We start from the raw sequence: 27,090 nt of genomic DNA, 5'->3' as shown, positions 1-27,090 counted from the left end.
GTTAGCTGGGCATGGTGGTGCATGCCTGTAATCCCAACTGCTCAGGAGGCTGAGGCAGGAGAATCGCTTGAACCCGGGAGGCGGAGGGTATAGTGAGCCAAGATTACGCCATTGCACTCCAGCCTGGACAACAAGAGTGAAACTCTAAGAAAAAAAAAATTTTTTTTTTTTTTTTTCATTTGTTCTGGCTGACAGGGCTAAAAAAATTTTCAGTTAGATAACGAAAAAGAAAAAAGGGAAACTCCAATAACAAAAAACCTTTCCTTTCCTTATAGCTGAATATTGAAGTTGGCCTAACCTGATTTTCTTTTTAAAAACCTTCAAAAGTTAAGAGCAGAATTTGTTTGCTCAACTGCTAGTCTCCAGAGCCATTTTGTGTTTTCTATTGTTTTGAGGCTCTTTTTTTCCACTGGTCCAGCTGCATCATTTTCATCATCCTGGACTTTCATTTTCCTGCCCTGAAGTTGTACTTTTCCTTTAGCAGATCCAGCCTAGGCAGCTTTATTTCTCTTTTCTTTCCCTTTAAATCTATGACCTTTTGATTCTCATTTGTTTAGGGAATCTTGGTGATTTTGCATGAGTTTTTTTCAGTGTTTCTTTTTCTGCCTTTCTATCTAGTACTTTCCACATCTCTTCCTTGTTTCTTCGTCGTAGGTTAAAATTACTGGCTGCTTCTGCTTTGTTTAGTGTTTTTTAGCTTTTTTCTTAAATAGAATTATTTCCTCTTTTGCTCCACGGATAAATTCTATCCATTTTATTCCCCCCATGATTTGAGAAAAGGTTATGCGGATGCTTTCTACAGGTCGGATCATCTACATCACCCCAAAATTTCAGCAAACATCCAATCTAGACATTTCATTTCAACATCCTCAGCACTTCTGTTTTTTTTTGTTTGTTTGTTTGTTTATTTTTGTGGGTACATAGTAGGTATATATAGTTATTGGGTACGTGAGATATTCTGGTACAGGTATGCAATGCATAATAATCACATCACGGAAAACTGGGCGTCCATCCTCTTAAGCATTTATCCTTTGCAGCACTTCCATTTTTCTTCTTGCTCTTGCTCAGCTCTGAATTTAATTTGTACTTTGTTTTGCTTGCCGTCTTCAGTCTCTTTTTGCAACGTAACCCTCCTTGAAAAGTATTAGAAGGTCTGTATTTTTATAGCTGGGTTCAGGGCTGGGGTCTTTATAAACTTTTTATTGGATTTAATACTATCAAACACCGCAAATGTTGATTGCTAAAATGCTTTGTGTAATGTTTTTCTCATTTGAATATTTAGTGCTTGACCTTTATCTTCTAATCTTTAGAAGATTAGGCATAAAAGAATTATGCATCCATTGGGAAGCCTTTCATATGAATGGATCTGGTTTTACATCATGTTTTTCAACTCATCCCTTGCCAGAGGGCCATTTTGTACTAGTCAGAGGGAGGTTTGTTTGGAAATCTGCTGATTTTAGTTTTATCTGTATTTTCATTAGTTCTCCCTTTGATTTGTTCAGTGCTTCTATTTATTAAAATCTGTTAGGTAATTTAACCTGTTGAATTTTGTTATTTCCAGAGGTATCCAGCCTTCACCCAATTTAGTCTGTTCCTTTTCAAAATTTGTCTTATGGCAAATTAAAGTCATCAAAATAATACTTGATTTGATGGTGGTAGGTTTCAGTCCCCAGAGCAGACGTTGTTTTCACTATCACCATTTTTGGCTGCTGTGGTTACCTTTCTGGTCCCAAGCCCCCAGAGCTGAGCCATAGGATCACTAGCAGTGACTCCAGTCTCAAGTTCTCATTACGGACTGAATGTTTATTTTTATTATTAGATAATATAAATTAGTTGTACTGGACATAGCTTAATGAGAGAACATGAATGAATTTTTTTTGACTTTAATTTGTATTCCAGGTACTCTTCCGGTTATCAAATGACTTGTATTCAAGTTATTCTTCAGTTAGATAACTGGCTGCGTCATCAAATCATCTGGGTACTACATTCTTTTCTTTCTTTTTCCAGACAGGGTCTCACTCTGTCGCCCACGTTTGAGAGCAGTGGTGTGATCTTGGCTCACTGCAACATTTGCACCCTGGGTTCAAACAATTCCCCTGCCTCAGCCTCCTGAGTAGCTGGGACTCAGGCATGCACCACAACGCCCAGCTAATTTTTGTATTTTTAGTAGAGACGAGGTTTGACCATGTTGGCCAGGCATGTTTCAACTTCTGACCTCAAGTGATGTTCCTGCTTCTGCCTCCCAAAGCACTGAAATTAGAAGTGAGCCACTGCACCTGGCCTCATCTGTGCACTACATTCTAATAGCATCTGATGTATCCCTCTCAAGTGGTATTGTCTCTTCTTTGCATGATTATCTTGTAGAATCATACCCCTCTTTAAAAAAATTAAGATTATTTTAGGTAGACTTTGGGAAGGAGAGCAAATAAATGCTCCTGATCAATGTCATATTTAATTAGAAGTTGATATATTCTCATTAATTGCTCTAGAAAGATAATAAAAGGATATTTTTCCTTAAATCATATAGAACCTCGTCTAAAATAAAACACATGAAACATGAATTCAGAGACTATGAAAAGGGATAGCTGTAGTGTTAGTTTTGTGGTAGGAAAGGCATCTTTTCAGAGTGTACCTGAAGTGTAGTATACATGTTTAGGTAGTAGAATGGAAAGAACACTTGGTGGGTATCCGGGGATCTTACTTTTGGTTTTGGTTGTCTTGAAACCTTTTTTTTTTTTTTAAGCTGTTGAAATAATACCTGTCTTGCTTTAATCTAGGGGTAGTTGTGAAGATCATGCAGAATTATTTTAAAATTCCAAAGCTCTGTACAAAAGCTAAGAATTATTTTTTAGGCAAAGAGAAGCAAACTGTTGGATTAGAATATACTGTGGGTCATATTTGAAATTAGGTCATTAATATGAGGCTGTCAATAAAATATCCAAACATGGTACTAACATATATATGTAATTAGAAAAATAAGAGCAATGTCCATTAACTCACTGTCCGTTTTATTTAGCGTGTGTGTGTGTGTGTGTGTGTGTGTGTGTGATTTGTTGAACTATTTTAACTTCTGCAACTACAGAGGTGATACAGAGAACTTGAAAGATGATTGAAGATAAAAACAGGATCTATAATGAAAGGTTTAGGATGCTAAGCAAAAGAAGTCTGAGAATGGTTTAATACTTTGTGTTTTGCAAGCTGTAAAGACCAAGGAAAAAGAATCACACATGCTTAAACTAAAATGCAGGGGATTTAGATTAGCCATTTGTGCTATGAATGTTAACTGGGCATTCAAGGGAGAGTTGGGAAATCATCTTCACTGAAAAATCTTTCAAAATGGATTTGGTTTATTTAATGGAAATGGGTTCCTTCTTGCTGTGTGGGATAGAGCAAGGTTATTTATTAAGGAGTTTTTTCAACCCTGTAAGTTCTGTTCTCTTGGCTTTTAATTTTGAGACAGTTTTATAGTGTTTTATCTTTGTGTTAAGTGAGCACACCCAGTGTTCTGAGAAGGGTTAGGCTTAATAAATAGGCAAGGTGGCCGGGCGCGGTGGCTCAAGCCTGTAATCCCAGCACTTTGGGAGGCCGAGGCGGGTGGATCACGAGGTCAAGAGATCGAAACCATCCTAGTCAACCTGGTGAAACCCCGTCTCTACTAAAAATACAAAAAATTAGCTGGGCATGGTGGTGCGTGCCTGTAATCCCAGCTACTCAGGAGGCTGAGGCAGGAGAATTGCCTGAACCCAGGAGGCGGAGGTTGTGGTGAGCTGAGATCGCGCCATTGCACTCCAGCCTGGGTAACATGAGTGAAACTCCGTCTCAAAAATAAATAAATAAAATAAATAAATAAATAGGCAAGGCGTGTGTGTGTGTAAATGAGCCCTGTGGCTGCTAGTGACCCTGCAACAGCAGGTGATGTTAAGCTAACAAGCTGATGGTGGTCATCAGTGCTGTCATTTCCTGAAACCTACCAGGTGCAAGCTCTGTGTGAGATGTGTTACATGGGCGGTTTCTCTATTTCGTTAAATCCAAAGTTTAACCTAATAGGGTAGATTTCACTATCTCTCTTCTGTACATGTTGAAATTAAGCCTTAGAAATAAAGTTCATCAATTTGTACAAAATTCACATATCTCTTAGGTAGCAGAATCAGGATTCAAACTTAAGTATGCCTGGCTTCAAAGTTGGTATTTTTTGCACTTGATACTTTTCATTAAAATCGATGTATATTGTTGGTTATCTGAAAGTAAAAACAAAACAAAACAAAACAAAACTATGTATATATCAGTAAGATACACAGTTTTTGTTTCTGCAAAAAAAGAAGCTGTGTTGTTTACATTTGGTCTGCAGCTTCAGAGAGGGTTTGTGGTTGGTTAGGAAGCTGCCTTTAGATTGGAGGCAGACACCTGGACAGAAGCCCCAAGGCTTGGGAGCTGCAGCCGGGCCTCAGGGCACTGCACTGCCAGGCTCCCAGTTGTGTTGGAGGGTGAATCTTTTGACCCATGGAGGTTGGTCAGGCGGTTTTCCTTCTTGATGCATTTCACCTCCTTGTGTAGAAAGTCACAGAGAATGCGGGTCCGTGTGGCCATAGCCCAGGGCCTGCAGATCCAGCAGGACCTGGTTAGGGTTTTCCCTGGGGTTAGGACAGTTTTCTAGGCACCCAGGGTGTGACCCCACTCATCTTGGGGCAGCTTCTGCGTGCAGCACTGATTTTGAATCTTCTAGGCATGTTTGGCACACTTATTCGCCAACTTGTGGCAGAAGTGGTTCATGCCTTCTGGGGCCACACTGGGGCCCAGAGAGATAAAGAGAGCGATAAGTAGAGGAGGCCCACAGATATAGGTGGACCAAGCAGCTGGCAGTAGCCTTGACCTCAGTAGTATAATTCTGGTAGAGTTGGGAGCTCATGGTTGGTTGGAGACAAGAGCTAACTACAAAAACCATTGTTAGCTGGTCTCAGAAGAAGGAAATGGGCAAGGAGATGGTCCCCGAGGCTGCAGCTGGAGAGGCGAGTTGGAGGGTGATGAGAGGCTGGAATAGGGGAAGACCCTGAGTCTGTGGGTTTATTCCATCCTAACACTGTGGAGGCAAGAGACTGCCTACTGGCTGTCCATTCCTTTTCTCTTTTCTTTTCCTTATCTTTCCCTTTCCCTTCCTCTTTTGTTAAATAAAAAGCAAGCCAGCATAATAAACTAATTAGATCTTAGTTAATCAAATGAAAAAAGCTTAAAATGTACCTTTTCCAACTGAAAGGTGATATATGCAAAAGAGTAAAGCATATATAGAATACTGCATGGTGTATTCTTAGCACTGTCGTATCTGAAGTGGGATGGAAAGAATATCCTCAGGTGATTTGTTGTGAGAATACTACATTGGTCTCAGAATTTTCAGTGACCTAAGAATGGAATTAATGCTAATGAAATATGAATATATACTGTTTAGTGGCATTGAGTGGGGAGGATGTCAACATACTGCTTTTCATAATCTGTGGTGAGAATTCCTCAGAGAGAAGTAGATCTATATTTTATCTGTTTACTTAGAACTTGAAAAGAACCTGATATAGAGCATTACGGTCATGATCTATTATATCCTGTGTGTTGCACACGAAGGGAAATACTGTTTTTAATAATGGTACTACTGGTTTTTTAAAATCAGGAAATTTTAGAAACTTTCTTTACTTCTTTCTAGCTAAGTAGATAATTAGCGTGGTTTTGTATTTAAAGTTCTGTAGTTATAGAGTCTTCTGTCTTGTGTTTATAAAGACTTTATAAACATTGACAGTGAAATGTGGGGTTTTAATGAATAACCCTGAGAAACAAAACTCAACCTACTAGAATCCGAAATTTGTTTCATGAATTTCTACCTCTGTAGGGGAATGCGCTGTGAGTCGGATCTGTCAGAGAGAGATCAGGCACCTGGGCTTTCTGGCATTCTGCTGTTGAGAGAATCATGAACCTTTCAGTATTAGAGAAGAATCCTTAGAATTCTTTCACTGAACATTTCTTGAACTTCTATTATTGAACATTTCCTAGAAATTAAGAGAATGAAGCTTAAAAAGATTAAGTGACTGTGTACATGGTCACAGAATTGGGAGCAGTAGTCTTTTGCCTCAAACTCAAGATTTCTAGCTTATAGGTACTTACTTACCAAACAGTAAGGAATCATGTGTATCATGTATGATGCCAAGTGCTGAGGGCACAGAAATGCCTACAACACACTGCCTGCCTTTCAGAATATTGCTGGGGGAGCTTAACTGCAGTGGCGCAGAGTGCTCCTGGTGGGTGGGTCAAGAATGCAAGGCTCTGACTGTTCTTTGTTCTAGCAAGCAACCCTGAGGGATGAGGTAATACCTCCTCCAGGGTTGCTTCTACTTAATCAAGGAACTTACTCACTGACTGAAAAGAACACTCAGCTCAGTGTTCCTACCCTGTAACAAAGTCCACAGCATGTACAGGACTCTTCAAATTACCACTCTGAGACTGGGGGCATGAGGAACTGACACAAATTAACAAGTTTGACTACTGCTTTTGCCAGAGACACCTTTGTCTCTGGCCCAGGTGTCTTATGTCTTCTGCTAGCAACCATGAAACAGTAACAGGCTAACCTATTAGCTTACAGATAACGTGGAATCTCAGACCGTGCATGGTTATTGGCAAATAACACTTGTGAGGTGATACAGATGTGAGGAAACCAACAAATACAGTTCTGGCAGGTACAGAGTGCTGTGGGACAACCCAGGGAAAGTGCCCAGTTCAGCTGGTCAAGGTCAGGGAGACTTTTCTGATTCCACTTTTTAAGCTTCATTCTCTTAATTTCTAGGAAATGTTCTTGAAGTGAAAATACTGGTTGGTTCATCTATCGAGGGTAGATCTTTTCATTCTCAGTGTATGACACAGTACATAGCACATGGTTCATGATGACCGAGATTGCTGAGTGAGTGAATGAACTGTCATTTGTGGTTATTGGGTGTGATTTTCTGCACTAAAGGTCCATATGTTTGCTAGTAAAGTTTGTCTCATTTTTAAAGACCGAAGTCCTGGGATGATGTTCTTCAATGAAAAGCAACTCATGTAGAAACCTGCCGTGAATCTATTCTAACAGGTGAGGAAAGTGGTTGAGTTTGCAGAAAATCTTGTATGTAGGTTAACATAATACTAAATGATATTAAGATCCAATTACTTTTCTAATACTTTTTAGATTTTTCAGAAGAGTTACAAAAATAATGCAGAGAGTTTTCATGTACCTTCTACTCAGCTTCCCTTAATATTTTATATAACCGTAGTACCTTTATCAAAACTAAGAAATTAATATTGGTATACCACAGACTTTATTAGCATTTCTCCAGTTTTTTCCACTGATGGCCTTTTTCTCTTCTAAGTGAGGATACCACATTGCATTTATTCTTTGTATTTCCTTAGTTTCCTCTTATTTGTGACAGTTTCTCAGTCTTTTCTGAACGTGACAAGAGGTCAATTTATAATGACTAAATAATCGACCTTTTTGTTTATGCTTTACTGCAGAGCTATCTATATTATAAATGGTGCTATTCTTGTGTCATTGGTCGTTCTGTCAATTTCTTTGAAGAGTGGAAGCATTTATATTAACTGAATGGGGTTAATTAGGGTACGTTTGTAAAACAAGGTAAAATATCAATAATTGATTGTAATTTCTTCTTCATTAATCAGTTACAAAAAGCTTATTTTTTGGCATTTGTTGGTTACCAAGTAAGAACACCCCCCCGCCACTATGGACATTTTTGTATATGGTTAGCTATATCCCAAGTGATTTATATATCCATGTCTAAAATCCATTGCTCAGAAAAACCTGCCCCAATGTTGTGTTTCTTGTGTAAGAGACAGTCATTGTCCATGTAGTTAAGAGGTGCTTTCTTTCAAAAATTACCCCAATAGGAGTTGATGAATAGGAAGTAGGCCTGTCCCAGTGATCCAATAGTCATCCCAGGACATGCTAACCATTGTCTCATCTCCCTCAGAAATTGGGATAATTCTAAGGTAGTCTTTACTGCTTTAGGGGTATTGTCCAGATGGACTGGTCCAGAGATATAATGTGGTCAGTGTGTTTTTAGATTCGTAAGAGGAAGACATCATGGTATTTGGATGTACAATATAACTACATTCCTTACTGCTGTTCTTGGAAATGTCATAACCTAAACAAATTATTGTTTCCATTACTAAATTCAAAAATTTTGAGTCAGAAGTGGTAGTATTCAGTACAGTGCTAGACATGGGTAAACATGTAGAATTTTAAAAATATTTGTAAAATCTTAACAAAAAAGATCAAGATTTGGCAATGGTGGGTTAATAGCGGTCAATCAAATTGAATTTGATCATTGGGACTGAGATTCGACCTCAATCATATGTGATTGCTTTGCTCCAAAAAATATTTTAGTAATAGTGTCAGAAAGACTTCCATTGTTTATCCTTTTTTAATTTTCATTTTTGGCATAGCATAGCATTTTCTAATTCTTGGGATCATTAGTAGGTTTTGGGTTGGGATGGGAGGGGGTGTGATCTTACAGGAATTTGAAATTGAGAAGGCAACACTGCTGAAAAATGTATTAGGGCCAACCTCCGAATTAGGTTGAGCTAATTTGTGGGGGGCAGAGGGCAGAAGAGATGTAGGTGTTAACAAATGTGTTAAAAGAACTCTTATTTAAGGCTGGGTGCAGTGGCTGATGCCTATAATCCCATAACTGTGGGAGGCCGAGGTGAGTGGATCACCTGAGGTCAGGAGTTCAAGACCAGCCTGACCAACATGGTGAAACCTCATCTCTACTTAAAAAAACAAAAAAACAAAAAACAAATTAGCAGGGCATGGTGGCATGTACCTGTAGTCTCAGCTACTGGGGAGGCTGAGGCAGAAGGATTGCTTGAACCTGGGAGGTGGAGGTTGCAGTGAGCCGAGATTGTGCCACTGTACTACAGCCTGGGTGACAGAGAGAGACTCCGTCTCAAAAACAAATAAAACTCTTATTTATAGTGTACCTGGCTAGATATTTGGCATTTTGTATACATTTTATTTAAATTCAAAATAGCCCTTCAGTGTTAATATTAGACTATTTTATAGATGAGACCAATTAAGCTCAAGGAAGTTAGATAACTTAAAATCACTTAACTAGTATGTGATTGAACTGCAGTGTGAATTCCTTTCAATCTGATTCCAAAGCCCATGGCTTTTCTTTATACTGCACTCTCTCCTTCTGTGGTATGCATACAGTTGGCTGTGCAGCAGTAGGCCCTTTTGGTAACTGTATACAAAACAGCCATTTTATTGTTCGGGAATACTTGTGTTTTCTCCCCTTTCCCCCGTTTTTAGTATCTGTTAAAAGAAGAAAGCTTTTGGCTACTTAAAACTTGGTTATGTTGTTTAGTTTGGTGCCTTTTGATCTGGTCATGACGATAGTAGTGATACTCTTATATTTGCTACTTGTTTTATTTAAACTGAAAAATCTGGAAAAATACATTAATACACAGGAGTGCTAACATGGAAATGAGTTTTTCTTGACTGCTAATAATTAACTCAAGCAAAAAGATAATTATGTGTTATAAGCTGTGCATGCCGAAAGTGAAATGAAATTCATCTGCTTCGTATTTTTTAGGAAAATTGATAAGGCATCACTGTTAATATTTTTCACATTACCTTTTGGATTTCTTAATTCAGGTATTCTCTCCACAATTTTGAGAGAAAATTAAGAGGAATTGCTGCCGAAAATTGGAGGAGTCTTGGAACCAAGTTGTTATTGTATATTCATAGAAAAACTCAGTGTGACCTCAGTAGGTCACAGCCTTTTTTTTCAATTTGATGATCTGTATTTTAAAGTGAGAAAACGTTTACTTGCAAAGTGTTTCTGAATCCTATCTTAATCTTTTTTTGAGTTCTGATTGGAGGCTCTAGTGATAAGATTTTTAGGGTAGGCTACATTTAGCTATATTTTTTCCATTATATTTTGACGTCAGAGTGTATTGCAAGTTAGCAATTTTCATACTCTTGTTGATTATGTTTTGCATATGGTACACATGAGATTTGGGAACTAGTTAAGGTCCTTGCCTATACTCTACTTAGAGCAAAAAGTGATTTGGGCTTCTCTTTGTACAGATAATGATAAATGGGCCAAGTTGTGGGGCAGATTTATGTTTAGACCTTGCCTCTGCCTCTCTTTTTTCTTCCCTTATTTTTTGGAGAGGGAGTCTTGCTCTGTTGCTGGGCTGGAGTGCAGTGGTGCGATCTCGGCCCACTGCAACCTCCGCCTCATAGGTTCAAGCAATTCTCCTGCCTCAGCCTCCCGAGTAGCTGGAACTACAGGCGTGCACCACCATGCCCAGCTAATTTTTGTATTTTTAGTAGACATGGGGTTTCACCATGTTGGCCAGGATGGTCTTGATCTCTTCATCTCCTGATCTGCCTGCCTCAGCCTCCCAAAGTGCTAGGATTACAGGCGTAAGCCACTGCACCCTGTCTAGATCTTTACTCTCTTTTGTAGAAAAGAGAGGCAATCTTTCCTATGTGGGTGCCCTATTAGCTATTGTAATTCAAGGCTTTAATACTTATTTATGCCTTGTCTGCTCTCTCAGGATACCCATACATGCATATTTAATATTCGTAGTTTGTGCTCATGTCATATATGGCCATCAGCCCATGACTAGAGAAATCAGAGGAAGTGTTGCCGGGGAGGCAGTACATTTGGAGTGTCCATGTGTGGGACAATACTAGAACCACCTTGTGGAAGTAATGCAACAGGTAAAGTGGAATCGTTTTAGAGCAGGCTGTCATGCTGAAGTCTTGTTAAGCTAAGACATTACCAGTGCAGTGATTCTTGACTGCTGCCAACAAAAAGATGTTATTAAATCTAGTCTGTGTAGGAGTGTGCATGTCTGTCAGCTATACAGTATAATTCCTAAATAAGAACTTGCTGCTCCTGACATACTTACATACTTTAAACTAATGTGTCTTCAGTTCTACATGTTTGGTTTCCTTGTACCTCATTTCTTCTGTGCCTAGTTGCTCTGAGCCATGCCAGCTTAATATGAGATCAGGTTAAACAATATCATGGATTCAACCAGGATGTCTGAAATCGTCTCCCTTGTTGTCCTCATTCTTTTTTTTTCCTTTAAAATCATAGTGAAAAAGTGAGCTGATTATTTTTAAAAACCCAGAAAATAGAGATTTAACAAATTCATAGCTAGAACAAGTTAATGTTCTCCTGAATGGTTTCCTCTAATATTACCAACCTTGAATCTCTTGGATTGCTTATGTTATTCTAATTAACCAGCAGTTGGTATAAGAAAAATATGTAGGCACATATACACTGCATTTTTCTTCACCACTGGAGCTCCGTGGTGTTTCTCTACATGTGCCCTTTAAGAGTCCTGAGGATGCCAAACCAAATTCTTAGTTGAGTAAAGTTGGCATGTTGTGAACCAGTGGTATCTTTTTCCTCACTCTTCAGGAACATAGAATGTTCATTCTGAAAACAGTATTATATAACATTTGGTCCAAAGCTTTCAATTTTTAAATGAGGAAACTGAGGCTCATATAGGCTGAGGTTTAACTTAAGGCCATATAGGTATTTGTTGGAGGTGAAGTGCTCAGATAAGAGTGTTTGCTGTAGGTTCATAAACAGTGCAGTTTTATTTGTTTTTGAGACAGGGTCTTGCTTTGTTGCCCAGGCTGGAGTGCAGCCTTGACCTCCTGGGCTCATGTGATTCTTCCACCTCAGCCTCCTGAGTAGTTGGACTACAGGTGAACCCTAGCATGCCCAGCTAATTTTTTTTTTTTTTAATAGAGATGGGGTTTTGCCATATTGCCCAGTCCTTCCTAAACAGGATGAAAAAGAAATCTGGAATATTATTTGAGACAGTAGGTCCCATTTGTTGTCTGTCAAACTCTTGGGCTCGAGGAATCCTCCCTCCTTGCCCTTGCAAAGTGCTGGGATTGTAGACATGGGACACCGCACTCAGCCAGCAGTGCAATCATTAAATAATAGCCTAGATACCCATTTAAATTCTGATTTTTATTTTGAAGAGGGGTTTAAGAGTTGACTCCTGTGGTTGTGTCCTTTGAGGTAAGCTGTAATCAAATTGATACGCAGAGAGGAAGTAGAGGATTCTTTATTAAAATAGACTTAAAATTTGAAACATTCTCAAGTATGTAGACCTTCCTAAACAGGATGAAAAAGAAACCTGGAATATTATATGAGCCGGTAGGTCCCATTTATTGTCTGTTTTTGTCTATCTTGTTCTCCTCCTTACTGTTGCCTGGCATGGACATACATCTCTCTCCTCTGTTCATTTTTCCTATGTTTGTTCTTGTGGACTTGGAACTTCAGGGTGAAAGTGAACATTACTCTCTGGTTTCTTCTATGTTTGTGATTCATTAATATATCCTTCTAATACTTCTTGGGTGTAGGAACCGTGGGAAAGGGAAAAAGTAAGGCTGAATTCTCTTTTTCTCAAACTCTTAGGGACAAATTTGTACACTTTAATTTTTTTTTCTTTCTTTTCTTTTTTTTTGAGATGGAATCTTGGTCCATCACCCAGGCTGGCATGCAGTGGCATGATCTCAGCTAACTGCATCCTCTGCCTCCTGGGTTCAAGCCATTCTCCTGCCTCAGCCTCCTAAGTAGCTGGGATTACAGGCACCCGCCACCATGCTGGCTAATTTTTGTACTTTTAGTAGAGGCGGGGTTTCATCATGTTGGCCAGGCTGGTCTTGAACCACTGACCTCAGGTGATCTGCCCGCCTTGGCCTCCTAAAGTGCTGGGATTATAGGCATCAGCCACTGCACCCAGATGGTACATTCTAATTTTCATTTGGTGTTTTTATTTCCAATTAATTAAGTGTACTCCCAGCTCTTTTTTTTCTCACTCAAGAGACTTCCTGTGTCTACAGTGGGTTTGCCATAGTCTAGTACCACACATGTTCAGAGGGTGCTAAGGAAATATTAGTAATACATTAAGTGTCACTTTGTTCAGAACGGCCAGTCTGCATTGGTTCTGTCTAGAGAGAAATTTCCTCTTTCTTCATGTACTTGGATCGCTAAGGTTTTCTGGTTGGAATTCTATGTTTTAAAAATAGTTTTAAATAGACATAGTGACTTTTGAAATGGCCCTCCCACACTCTCTTCCTTTCTTCCTTTTCTTCTTCTTCTTTTTTTTTTTTCTTTTAAAAGGGCTGGTTTTTTTGTTTGTTTGTTTGTTTGTTTTTTGACAGGGCCCACCCAGGCTGGAGTGCAGTGGTGTGTTCACAGCTCACTGGAGCCTTGACCTCCTGGGCTCAAGTGATCCTCCTGCCCTAGCCTCCCAAAGTGTTGGAATTACAGGTATGAGCTACCATACCTGGCCTGAAATAGTCCTTTTTAATTCAAACCTGGCTGTTTTACCAGAGAGGACTTACTTGCTCGGAGATCATTTTATTGGAAACTTAGAGTATAATAGAGAATCTTTGATTCTTCACTTGTAGAAATAGTTAAAAAATTTCAACGTTGAAGATTTCATGGACGTAGACATAGGGCTGTAATGAAAGGAAAAATATGTATGTACTATCCTTTCTTCCCAAGTGTCCTGGGAGGAGAGCAAGCATAAGAATGGTGCTCAGTGAGGCCATGAGGCTGGGATACAAGAGCCTGAATCAAAGCATGATGTCATAGCCTCCCGACAAAAGAGAATGTCAAGGTATGAAACTAGAATTCCTTGTAATATGCAGTATTTTATGTACTTGTAAATAAAGGCAAGGGAGTACAGGAGATGATAAGAGGAGGATTTGTTTGAATCTGTCTCTTCTGCTTTGTTGAAGTGCTAATCAGATTATCTTTTTATCCTACCAGTATATGAGAAACAGTGTCTTAGAGTGAGAGTATTGGAGCTTGTTCTTAATTGTTACCCTGAAGGCAAGCTTCCCTGTCTCATGTAAGAACTCCAGCTTTTTGTGTTCCCTTTAAATGTGGCTATTCTGGTTTTTGTTTATTTTGTTGCTTAAAAAGATAATGTGGATTTTCTGATTGTTAGTGAGGAGATAGAGAGCCTTTGAACCTTTCTATCTCCTTGGTACCAATTACAGCCAAAAATTCTTTTTTTCTGTACAAGATAATAACCTTGCCATAACTAGTTCATGCCATTGTGACCATGAGTTTAGTTATCTCTTTTCTGTATAAGGAATCACTGCTGGGAATTGGTTTCCTTCCCAAGGGACCCTGTAATTTTGATTATTTTACTTCCTTCTGGGATGTCACTATACCACAGGAGGCTGGCTGACTCGGGTAGGAAGAGAAGGCATAGGAAAATAAAGTAGCCTATGTTTCTATACCTAGGATGTTTGTTTCAAAAGCTGAGCTGGGCATTTGAGCCAGGAAAGTTACAATAAATATATGTAAAAAAATTTCTTTGTTTCTGTCTTGCTATTTACGTTTATTTAAAATATTTTTAATGGAAATGTACAATTAAGCCTATATAATTAATTGCCTATATAAATCATGTCCTATTCCTGATACTTAAAAAGCCTTAATAATGATGTATAAATTTTAACCAGTTCCTAAAACACTTGTAGAATAAAGGTGTGTTCTTCCCAGATCCATTTATGGGGAGGCCATAAAAAATCTGATGCAAGAATGGCAGAAATTTATATTAGTTGAAGCTGCATAATAAGCACGTGAGTATTGGCTGTTGGTTTAAAATAACTCATAATACTTAAAAATGAATCTCAAGAATGTATTTGAAAATATTTTAAAGTATTTTAGAGAAAAAAGCAACACTGCTCACTTAGGAGATTGGCTTCAAAGTAGGAATCATTTGAGATTTTGGATTAATAGTTATGCGATTTTCTTAGTAAATAGGACAGTGTTGGCGATGATCACTGAATGCAAATGAATAAATTGTGATATAAATAGTATGACAATAATTGAAATGTGGCTTTTGTAGATGGAAGATCATATTTCCCTCTTCTTAAAGTTGATTTTATCCAATCTATCCTGCTAGTTATAATATTTAGTTATAAGTGGAGGCTCAAGCTTAAATACTTGCACCCCATCTCACTCACAAAGGCAAGTCAATTGCAGTGTTCACAAACCTGGAAACAACTCAAGACATTGCCAGTGTTTGGCACAATGTTGCTAGGTGAAAGAACATGATAAAGGGGACCTGGTATTTCTAACTAATTCTGTTGTTTTCTCACACTACATTCTGAGTTCTGTTATGACAAATTCTTTGTGTTTCTATGTCTTCTTGATTGCAAATAATAATTTTCTGAGATTTTGTTAATTTTGGTTTCTACTCCAACCCAAATTATAGATGTTTAGTCCCTTTTAAAATCAACTTATAATTTATTTGAATCCTAGGTCTTGGTTGCTTGATCAGTGTTTAGGCAACAGAATAATTGAGTAGCATTCTGCATAGCTAAGCAGCCCTGTTTTGCAACCTGTGTCCTCTTGGTCTAGAAAATACTATTGCTTGACATATTCCAGGAATTTTAGGTTAGAGTGTTTGACAATGTCTATATGGAATAAAAAACATGCAGTAAAATGCAGAATACCTTTGTGAATCCTCTAGATGGCAGAACAATTACAACAAATATATCTTAGAAGGTATCCAAGAAATGTGTGGAGGAGAGATGGGGTGAGAAGGGGGCCCGTGGGCTCTGAGCTTTCCGTCTCAACCCAACTAGGGTTGAGCAAATCTGCTCTTATATGTTTTATATGTCATTTTATCTAAGATCTTGTTTGAAAGAAGGTAACATGGCTGAAAACATGATAGGATGACAAAGCTCAAAATCTTTTTTTTCTCTCCTTTGGGACAGAGTTTCACTCTCTTTATCCAGGCTGGACTGCAATGATGCAATCTTGGCTCACTGCAACCTCTGCCTCCCAGGTTCAAGCGATTCTCCTGCCTTGGCCTCCCGAGTAGCTGGGATTACAGGTGCACACCACCACACCTGCCTAATTTTTGTATTTTTAATAGAAACGGGATTTCACCATGTTGGCCAGGCTGGTCTCGAACTCCTGACCTCAGGTGATCCACCCTTCTTGGCCTCTCAAAGTTCTGGGATTATAGCCGTGAGCCACCGTACCTGGCCCAAAGCTCAAAATCTTAAGTTGTGCACACCAACATCAAATCAGATTTCCGTAAGGACGTATGCATGCATTATTCATGTACCCTGAGCATTTTTAGATTACAGCTGCCCTCACCCCAACACACATGTTGATGAATTCTAGAGTGATGCTGGCTTACATCAACACTCTGCTGTTTTAATTTCTATCATAGAGGTTGAGGCATGGCATAGCCTTTTAGTCTTTGCCCGTGCTTTTAAAGAAATCACCATTGTTGATATATTGTGTGGTTGGCATAAGGAGAAGAGATGACTTGGGAGATGTAACATAGGTAACTTGCAAAGATTGATTCCTCACAGAGAGTGAAGGGGGGGCAGGCAAAACAACCAATAGAATAAATGTAATATTTTAAGTCTGTCACTTTCTCCACTCATCTTTGAGTAGAAAGATGATTGCAGTATCTCTTCAATTTCATTTGCAAAATACTCAAATTCTCCTGAAGTCACTTTTTAATAATAAGAAGACCAATTTAAATCCTTTTGGATTATTGATGAAATTCTAGATGACAGTGTAGTAGAGCAAATGAGATTTCCATATGCCAAATACAGCAAAAGCATAAGGAATAAATTTGCTATCCTGTATTTGCATACCTAATAACATCATATAATATCCCTAACAGACGTTATCTCCTTATAGCTATTATTTCAGTGTAAATTACTTTAAAAGCCTCCTTCATTAGACTTTTCTGAGTTACCTACTTGCCCATTATCAGTGAAATGTAGCTGAGGTATATTTTAGGATCACTAGTCTTCTGCCTGTTTGAGATTGTACCTGAGAATGTATTAAGATACATGTTCACATGCATTTAACACATCTATTGATTAACTACTGCTGAACTTTCCTTGGGAATAGACAGATAAATTAGGTATGGCCTTTATTCTTAAGGCCCTCAACCATGAAAAATGCAATTTCATATGTGATACAACTGTATTAAATAGATTTTATTTTTTTTTAACTTTTAAATTTTTTATAGAGGTTGAGTCCTGCTGTGTTGCCTAGGTGGGTCTCGAACTCCTGGCCTCAAGCAATCCTCCTGCTTTGGCCTCCCAAAGCACTTTCTTAGAAAGGTGTTAACCAACCCCCTCCCTGCCCTTATACTAGTCCATGTGTCAGATACTAATTAATCTATGTCATGGAATCACTTTATAATCTATATTTAGAGATCTCTTTCTCATTCAAAGAGACCGTCTTTCCCATTTTGGGTGTTTTGGTAATTTTTCAATTTTCCGAGTAGCATCAGTATTTCTGTTTGAAATACCTGGGATTACAGGTATGACTCACTATGATTGGCCATAAATAGGTTTTCGGTGCAATCTAACAAGGTGTTATAAAAGAAGTATCCTCAAAGTGTTGTGGAAGTTCCTAGGCATGAAAAGCTCTTCTGTTGGTATTACCACAAGTTACGCACAAGATACTGCAGTAGAGGGCTGTGTCTTTGCAACACATATGAAAGGAAGGTATACAATTGATAAAATATTAAGTGTTAAGAATTGTATCATGTTATATACTGAGCCTGATAGATGTACACCAACAGCTTTCGAGGTTACTGTACCAAAAAATTCTATAAATAGCTAAGGATTTTTAGTTGATACCTGAACTGGAAATCATCTCTAGCTTTTGCTTCTTAAAGAACACATTATTCAGTGCTACATTTCTATAGTGATAATCAGGAAATAAGAAGGCCCACATAGTCTGAAGATGACAACAACAGTGTGACATCAACCAATATGTCTATAAAAGTAATGTTTTCTGATTGGTCCATATTGAGTTATTTCACTAATAATTTCAATATGAAAAATGGAGAATGTCAGCATCTTTAAACAACTGTTGAATAATCCAGTTGGCTGTAATGAACCAATTGATAAGAATTCTCTACATAGCACTGGATCAAGCAATCTGTGTAACTATAAATGATGAAACTTCAGCTTGACTTGTAATTATGTGTAGAGTTGTTACTGTATTTTTTACACATCATCTTTGTATTGGCTCTGAGTCTAGGAGGGTCGGTCACAAATAACTGATACTTTGAATGAGGGTATTGCCACTAATCAAAGGACAGACTGCACATGTGTTCAATGTGGAAGGATTTGTTGGTCTCTTTTGTCCTTTGGCTACAGTTGCAAGCAAAGATTACAAAAAGAGGCCTGTATATGCCTATATGTTTGTAAGAGGAGCACTCATTTTTGTTTCCTTTATTAAACCCTAACTCCTGATTTATTTTTATTTATTTTTTACAAATATTCATTGAAGACTTTCACAGAACACAGTAGTTTTTTTTTTTTCCTCAACAAATTCATGGTTTCTTAGAAAGGTGTTAACCAGCCTCCTCCCTGCCCTTATACTAGTCCATGTGTCAGATGCTAATTAATCTATGTCATGGAATCACTTTATAATCTATATTTAGGGATCTCTTTCTCATTCAAAGAGACCGTCTTTCCCATTTTGGGTGTTTTGGTAATTTTTCAATTTTCCGAGTAACATCAGTATTTCTGTTTGAACTAAGGTGAAATTTTGCATTTTTTCCTCAGTTCTCTAGGGGCCTCTTTCATGACTGTCTGCTTGCTTATTGGTATTTTCCTTATTCCCATTTTATTTTGGTCTGTGAATTTAACCAACATGATGTTTACTCCCACTTTCAAATTATTAATGAAGACAACTGTGAGATGGTACTTTTATCTTCAATAGTTGATGCTGAAAAAGTGACAAATGGAATAAAAGCATCTTTCTCTAATTCAGTTCCTGTCATGCATCTCTTTAGTGTCTTGGTCATATGACTTGAAATAATAGTGCTTACATCTCTCTTTCAGCTAGTTCACACTGAAAGGATATAATCATCTATTTGATATCAGAGCCACTTTCCCAGTCACAGATTGTGATGTCACAAACCGAAGACTGTTCTCTCTCAGCAGGAAGAAGCTGGAGAGGAGATGCATCTTCATGGTGAACTACATTCTTGTTCAAATTTGGTCACTTCATAAAGAAAATTAACCCTAATAAGGAACAAATATATTGGCTAGTTAAAATGCCCGGTTGAATTAGGCTTGCAACACTGTGCCATTATCATGGAATGAAAAAAATTCCTTATGAAAACTTAAAGTTATAATAATATAGACATAAGTAAATATACATTTAATGCATTTAAAAATATTATGTAATATCAGTCCCTTTAAGTTAAATGCTAACACACAAAAATGGACTTTAGGTATGTTTCTAATTTTATGTACAAAGTTGTATATTTTGTATATAAAATTGGTATTTCAGACAAAAATTACTTGTAAGATTGTTATGTCAGCAGACACAAAATAGATGTGTTCATTTTGTCCTGTATGCCTATTTTTATTTTATCATGGTTTAAATAAAATCTTACAGCTTTCGGATACTTTACAATGACCAGACTTTAAGGATCTAGTAATAGGTATCATTGTAAGAATATGGCAGCCAAAATATTTGCTCCATTTCTATGAAAGAAACCAATAATACACAATCACATTACTTTTACAATACAATACTTTTATATAATATGTGTGAATGAAGTACATTCTAAATTGCAGAAACAAATAGTCATTGACTGCATTCCAGGACTGTTTAGAATCTCTTTGTTAAATCTATCAATACCAGAGAAAAATTCCTGTAAATAACCAAATCTTCGGGTACTAGTGTAAAATCTCTTATCCATTTGTACCTGTGAGATGTAAAGTTGAAGCAGTTTTCAATTTTTTTTTTTCACCCTATGTGAAGAAAATATCGATTATTCCAAATTGCTGTAGGGTATTTTTTTTGAAAGCTGTTGTTGAAACTTCAACAATCACTTTTCTAAATGGGTTGTTATAGAGCAGAGCCTTGACTTGGATAGGAAAGAAAATGAAAATTCACTGGCATTGATGCTGACAAGGACCAAACTGGGGTGGAGTGAGGTAGTATTCATTTGCCCATCCATTGTCATTAGAAGGTGAGTTATAGAAAGAAAGCCCCCAGAGTAGTGGGTTGTGAGTCTCTGTTTACATTACAATGAGTAAATAAAATCCAGAACACTTAAGGAATATTGTTATTTCCACCCCTTAATTCTGTTTATTGGAAGCAAATTGTTTGAGCATAATATAAATTTCATACTTGTGTCCAAATTAATTAAAAATCTTTAATTACAATTTAAAATATTGATTAGTGTTCTTCATTTAAAATATCTACATATTTTTGAATCATGACTGTTTACAAACTGTAATATAATAAGGAGGAAAGAGATGAAAGAACGCTTAAGGGTTCAGCTATTTCTTAGTGTAGATGAACAACAACAGCAACTTAACTTTTAGTTATGTCTGGTGTACGTATGAAGTCTTTTGAGATTTCTAAATACACACTTTTTTCTCTGAAACACATTGGTATATTAGATAATCACTACTTGTATTAAATTGCTGTTTTCCTTTGTTACTGGAAAATGACAGGTAAGTTTCTGTAGTGACTTCAGATGTAAAAGACTTATGATATTTAAGGTTGTTTATAGACTGTCTTGGAAAGCTTGAAGGGATCATATAATTTACTCCCTTAATTAACTAAAATTTGACAAAAGAATTCAGTGAAATGGAAGACAGTTTCAAATTTGACTACTTTTAGACAAGTATTGAATACTTACTTCTGATAACCTGATGTGTATTATCACAAGATCTCCATAGTTAGGTGTGATTTGCTCTTGTTTCCCTGTCTCCTCCCTTCTAAGATAATAGAAATAGGATTATTTGTTGTAGGGCTTCTTTACGATAAGGTGCTTTGGACCTCACTTTTGCAAAGAAACTTATATGAAAACCAATGTGGTTGGGATTTCTGCTAAAAATATCTATGTAGGAAATTAAAATATCAGATGAAGAAAATCAGATGATTCCTTTCTGTTGTTTTTACATAAGATTGTCTCTCTAGAAGTCTCATTATGCAGTGATTTCTAGGGAATTTCTAAAAGGCACTGTATCTTTTAAAATTCTCTGATGGCTTCACTAGTGCTCAGCATTTTACAGTTTGGACCACTGACCTGAGTCAAAGCTTTGAGGTGTTAAGGTACCAGACATCTTTTATCCTTTTGTCCTCTTGTTAAATCAGAAAAATGTCTTCATTTAGTCTATTATAAAATTGTCTGGTATCTTCAGGATAAATTAGCCCCATCCTACAAGAGTGTTATATATCTTGATTTAGTAGAGATTATTTTTCTTTAGTATGAATGAAATGACATCACAGCTTTTTTCTTGCTAACAATAGAAATCAGTCATTGAGCTTTTGTTCCTTTGTATGAAGAGAAATATTTAAAATACTTATTAATTTTTCCTTCTCTCATCAAGTACTCTAGGAAGCAAAGTTCATTTGAATATTGTTGGTAAACAATGTCTGTGAATGGCCCTTATGCACCATTCAGGGCTCTCTTCATGCATTGTTTTCAAGCTATTAAATAAAACAAAATTGGGATGAAAAAGACAAAGATGAGACAAATTCAATGAAAAATGAACGGGAGTTTTAGATGCTTTATTATCTATGAGTGACTTGTTTATGCAGCATAAGTAAAAACAAGTGTTTACCTCAGCTTAAATCTGCAAAAGCTTAAGGAAAGGGTTGCATGAAATTCAAATCCACTAGTTCATTCACAGCACGAGCAGATTTAATTCCAGTAGACAAGATATAAATTAAGGTTATAAAATTAAATCTTACCTGGCAGTGGTTTGTTTGAAGCTCAGTAATTTGAACTCTGGCTGGAAATAGTAAGCTTCGAGACCTGAAATTAATTCTCTACTTTCCTTTCATGTTTTCTTTTGCCAGTGTTTTATTTCTTTAAGTGTCTTTATATCTGTATTCCTGATAATCCTGTAGCATTAGTTAGGATAGTACGCGCTACATGAAGACTCTATTTGGATAGGATTATAGAAGCAGAAGGGTGAGTTTTGCCTTTATCTGATAACAGCAGTTGATCTGACCACAGACAATTTGAGTGTTCAGAACTTATTAAAGATTCATTGAATGCTTCAGCAATGAGAAATCCTGGTTGTTCGTATGTATATTTTCCTCCTGGAAAAGTTCTGCTTGTTCGTATTTCAGAATTACACACACTTCCAAATCAAGCTGTTTTAAAACGCATTATCTGGACTAGAAGCATGGATGTTCTTGTACTCTCTTGCTTTCCTTTCTGCTTACCAACTTTTCATTTCATTAGCTTCCTTTCTGTAGAGGATGAAGGCATTTCTTCTGTCCTCCTTGTGCTTTTGTAACCCATGCTTCTGGTTCACTGTTTTTTGAATAGTGAGGTAAAAATCCAAAAGGTGGTATGGCTTTATCATGTCTCTGTCCGGTAAACGTACTTGGCATGAATGAAGAGCTGATGGGAGCTATTCAAACCAGACAGTAAACTGATGGGATGACGCTTCCATACATAAACCCATTAATTACTTCCCCTGATGGACAGCAGTATATCCTGAAACGAAGAAAGAAAGCAGATGATGATACTCGTTTTGATAGGTGTTCTCTGTTTGAACAGCTTGTCATTGAGAAGCGAAAGCAGGAAAAGCTGCAGCTTCAGAGTGTGATCAGGTAGAATGGGCAAGAGTTATTTGACAGACAGTTAAGTGACGTATTTTGGGAGGAAAAAGAGGGCTTAGCACGAAGGCAGCTGGAAATAAGGTTCCAAAATGCTTCTGAAAATGTTCATTCTTCCCTCTTAGTCTTTTTGGCTAGAAGCTTTTTTTTTTCTTTTTTTTTTTTTTTTTTTAAAGCTTTGCTAGGCATTATTCACAGACATGTTGCCGAGTTGTTTTCTCATCATATGGTTTTCCCTAAAGAAGGAAAATAATTTTTAAGTCTTTGAGATAGAAAGACTATACTGTGAGTTTTAAACATTTGTAGCAGAGAAAAGTCTGCTTTTCTTTTCTTTTTTGCTAAATGCACGCCTGTTTTTATACATCTTTTGGACATATGCATTTTGTTGCTTTGGAATAAAGCATTGTAAGTCCTCATTTGATACAGACTTTTAATAGGGTCTTCATTAAAGCTTTTTCTTAAATTAGATGAAATCCAGATTCTCTGTATAAAAGAATAGATTTTAAAATGTCAGTTTCATAATTTTTGCACTTCAGTTTTTAAATTTAAAATTCAAATTTTAAATATTGCACTTCAATTTAAAATTTAAATTTTAAATATAAACGTTTTTTCCTTGCCTGCCAGAGTTCTTTATGAGTATATCTAGACAATATAATGCTTTTAAATATTTAAAAAATTACTACAAAACATTTCAAACTTACACAAAACTCTGAAAAAGAATACAAAAATAATACACGAACCTTCAGAAACTCATTACTCAGATTCAGTAATTGTCAAATTGTCAATTATTTGAATTGTCAGATTCAATTCTTGTCTAAAATATTTTAAAGCAAATCTCATTTCACCTAGTCATACTTTGGTATATATATTTTTAAATTATGAACACTTTTCACATGACCCTGTGACATTATCACACCTAATACATAAGCTGTAATTCTTTGGAGTCATTTAATATCCAGGTCATTTCAAATTCCTTTTGTCTCAGAAACTGCCGTTATGCAGGTTTTCTTCTGAGAGAATCTAGACAAAGTATACACTTCAATTGTTAGACAATAGAATTTTAAACACTGTGATGACTTAGATGAGAAAAATAAATTTTAGTTTTATAGTAGTCTTTGACACACGTTTGTAACAGGAATATTTGTGCAAGAAAACATGTCTAGAGTATTTTTCTTGAACATTTCCCACTTAACATTGCATGATAATGAAAAGGATTGTAATTTTATGTGGTAATGATTAGTGATTATATACTGGTCACTTCCATAATAAACACTCCAAGTTTTAAGCCCCTGATTATTAAGCCATTTCCATGATTGAATGTGACTTAGAGTTTGGTGGAGATCTAAAATGAGAGAAGTAAAAATGTGTCAAATGGGGTCATTGTGTTTATAAGCATTGATGACTATAATATTATATACCTTTTTTCATTAATGTCAAGGTTTTTTCCCAATTTAAATTTTTCTATGAAGTTTGAACAGCATAACATTTGGCTGTTCACTTAACTTTTTCAAAAATAAAATAGCATGAGTTCCTGAAAATAACTTATGTGCTGCATCCTCACCTGTTGAAATTCATTCTCATTCAGTTTCCCTTTTCTTACTCTTATCTCATCTTTCAAATTGGCTAGATGAATGAGAATGGGGGTGGTGAATATGGGAAGCCATTAATGGGGTATAGATGGAATTTATAATTTTGTTTCCATCTAGGCTCAAAGCCACTGCAGAGGACCATGCTCCTATTTTTTATGGAGAGCAATAGAATATTTCTCTCCCAAGGTGCTCACTCTTGAGAATCTCTTGTCATATGTCATGTTATGGCATGAACTCTTGGAAACTTTATGTTATACCTTATGTTCTCAAATTATACCTTGTCCCTTAAATCTTGCTGAGGACTATATGTGCCAATCACTTTTTTGAAGTCTTAGGAAACAGTTACTAATTATCACCATTTACATATAGATAAGTTGAATAGGAAAACATGAGTAAAAATGCTTCTGTTCTCTTTCCAAGTCGTTTCTGAAATTTTTCTCAGTCATTTGTAATGCAATGTCAACATTAGGAGAACGTTTTGCAAATATGCAGGTTCCGCTGGAGAACTTTGTATGGTGGGTGAAAAAGTGGTTGTAGAGGGAACTGGAATAATAGACTACGAGTCTATTTTGGGTGCAAGTATTTCAGATCATTATCTCTCAGTACATTAGCTATAAACTGAATTAATAGAAAACCATTGACTCAAGTACTGACCTGTAGAGTTCCAAATAAAAAATAGTTATATTTCAGCCATCGTAGAAAGTAATTTTCTGCCAAACTTTGCTCTTGGTATTCCTGGTGTTGTTCTTTTTTCAAATAAAAAGCTGTACTTATTTTTTACTTTCTATAGGGTGAACTTTCTGCTTTGAAGCAAGGAGTTGTCTACATGAATTGTATTGTTCAGAGATCTAATGGGTTGAGTAGCTAGTTGGGTAGATGACTTGTTTTTCCACCCAAAATTTGAGGAGAAGGAGAAAGTCTTAGGGATATGGACTTTTATGTTTTCTCTGATACACATAATAAAGCACGTTTTTCTTCTCTTCAGGTATCTCAGCTCTCCCTCTTTGCAACTCTATGTATTCTCATATTTAATCTAAACTCTCCTATTGTGACTGTAAAGTTGACCAAACAACTTCAGAAACATCATAGACTTTCAAATAACTTTATGTATAAGAGAAATGATTTTTTTCTTTTACAAGGTCCTTTTTTGCTAGAACATTGGGTCCATACCTGGAATTATGTTCATAGCTGTTTACAAAACTGTAAATACTTTTATAAAGAAAAAAGTCTCTCCTTTATGCTCCCCACTTCTTAGATGAGTAGGATTTATAGTTAATGATTTTTCCTGTGGCAACTACTTATTTTTAGGGCATTTCAAATATTTATAATCTCAATTGATTGTGATTATTTTTCAGTTAATAAACGAAGAGAAAAAGTTGGATTTTAAGACATTTATTGTGGACTCATGGAAGCTGTTTCTAAAATAAATACGCTTTTAAATTCTTTTTGAAGAAATCAAATCCTCGTTGACTTATGTGAGTCATACTAGGTCATTTTTAGCACATTAATTGTAATAAACATTTGTTGACTCCTTACTGTGCTCAGTTCTTTGGATGTATAATACATTTGCTTTTAAAGCTCTGAGGCAGACTGTTATTATTCATCTTCTATAAGGGAGGAAACTGAAATACATAAAGGTTAAGTAACTTGCTCAAGTTTATCCTGTTAGTAAGATGTTGAACTGTGATATGAATCCAGGCAAGGTGATTTCAGAGTCCAGTAAGATTAGATTGCCTACTGACAATGATGATCATTTCACCTAAGTGTGAGACTCCCAGTATAATGTTGAAAGAGTGGTGTCTCTCCAGCATAAGTAACATTCTACAAAAGTGAGATCTGCGGTTTCTCTGAGATCTCAGATGACCTGGAGAGTTGACTGTCTTTAATATACACAGAATGTTTTCTTCATGTTTTCTGTGCGTCGAATTTATAAAGGGGTGATTTTCTTTCCTGAATTGTATTATGACCTCTCAAATAACAATGTGCTTTAAAATACTAATCATTTGTTTAATTAAATTAAAAAAGAAAACCTAAGTAGTGATGGGGGTATGAACTAGATTTGTTGTAATTTGCAATACAGTTGATTATGAGGAAACAATTGCTGTCTTCATATGTATCACATTCAGGTAAAATTATAGCCTTTTTTTTTTCTTTTGGCATCAGTTTGTTGGGAAGAAAAAGATTGCATTTTTATCTTACAATTTAGATACTTTTAAAAAGGCTTTCATTTTTAAAATTCTCTAGTTTATTCCTCTACTGTAGCACCCACTTGTTTCACTCGTCTCAGGCCTTAACCTGTGTCCTGATATTTGGCTCTTTGCTCATCTGTCATCCTTAAGATTTTGACCTTATGTGAACTGCAGACAACCACTAGAGGTCTCCAGACCACACTTTAGAAAGCTCTGATTTTACAAGCATACCCTAGTAAGAGGAACAGCTTTGTTCCAGGGAGATTAGGCACTACTATTCCTCATCAAGTATTCATGAAATGCTTCTTATATTCCAGGTTCTAGAAATATGCTATGTCCTGGGGGTAGGTTTTTTTTTTTTAAAGTAAGGCCTTAGACCCTAAGAACCCCGTAGGCTAGTGGGGACGTTAACATTTGATCATAAGGTCACATCACATCCTTTTAGATCCTGGTTACTGGAGTCCTTTAGATTTCTAAGTTTGTGAATGCCCCACTAATTCTTTCTGTAGTGAGATCATTCCTGCTTTCTTGATGAGCGCTCATACTGCATCTTCATCAATCTGGCAAGGAGCCATTCTCTGGGGCAAGTAGGATTATTTGGATGGGCTCCGGAGTTTGTTGTGTGTACGTTTT

At 36.7% G+C, this 27,090-nt stretch overlaps 2 protein-coding genes across 2 annotated transcripts in view; one reads left to right on the top strand and one right to left on the bottom strand.

The window, feature by feature from the left end:
- CHRM5 (cholinergic receptor muscarinic 5) overlaps window positions 1–27,072 on the bottom strand; it is an 85,881-nt gene extending 58,809 nt beyond the window's left edge. The window contains exon 1 of the mRNA XM_017539545.2: window positions 21,801–27,072. The gene's annotated coding sequence lies outside the window, so the exon portion shown is untranslated. The remainder of the gene's footprint in view (window positions 1–21,800) is intronic.
- AVEN (apoptosis and caspase activation inhibitor) overlaps window positions 1–27,090 on the top strand; it is a 166,302-nt gene that overhangs the window by 43,336 nt on the left and 95,876 nt on the right. The gene's annotated exons all lie outside the window — the stretch shown is intronic.

Source organism: Cebus imitator, unplaced genomic scaffold (assembly GCF_001604975.1).
Source record: "Cebus imitator isolate Cc_AM_T3 unplaced genomic scaffold, Cebus_imitator-1.0 Scaffold119, whole genome shotgun sequence".
NCBI classification, from domain to species: Eukaryota; Metazoa; Chordata; class Mammalia; order Primates; family Cebidae; genus Cebus; species Cebus imitator.
Note: the sequence above shows the minus strand (reverse complement) of the source record. Positions and strands in the feature narration are given on the sequence as shown.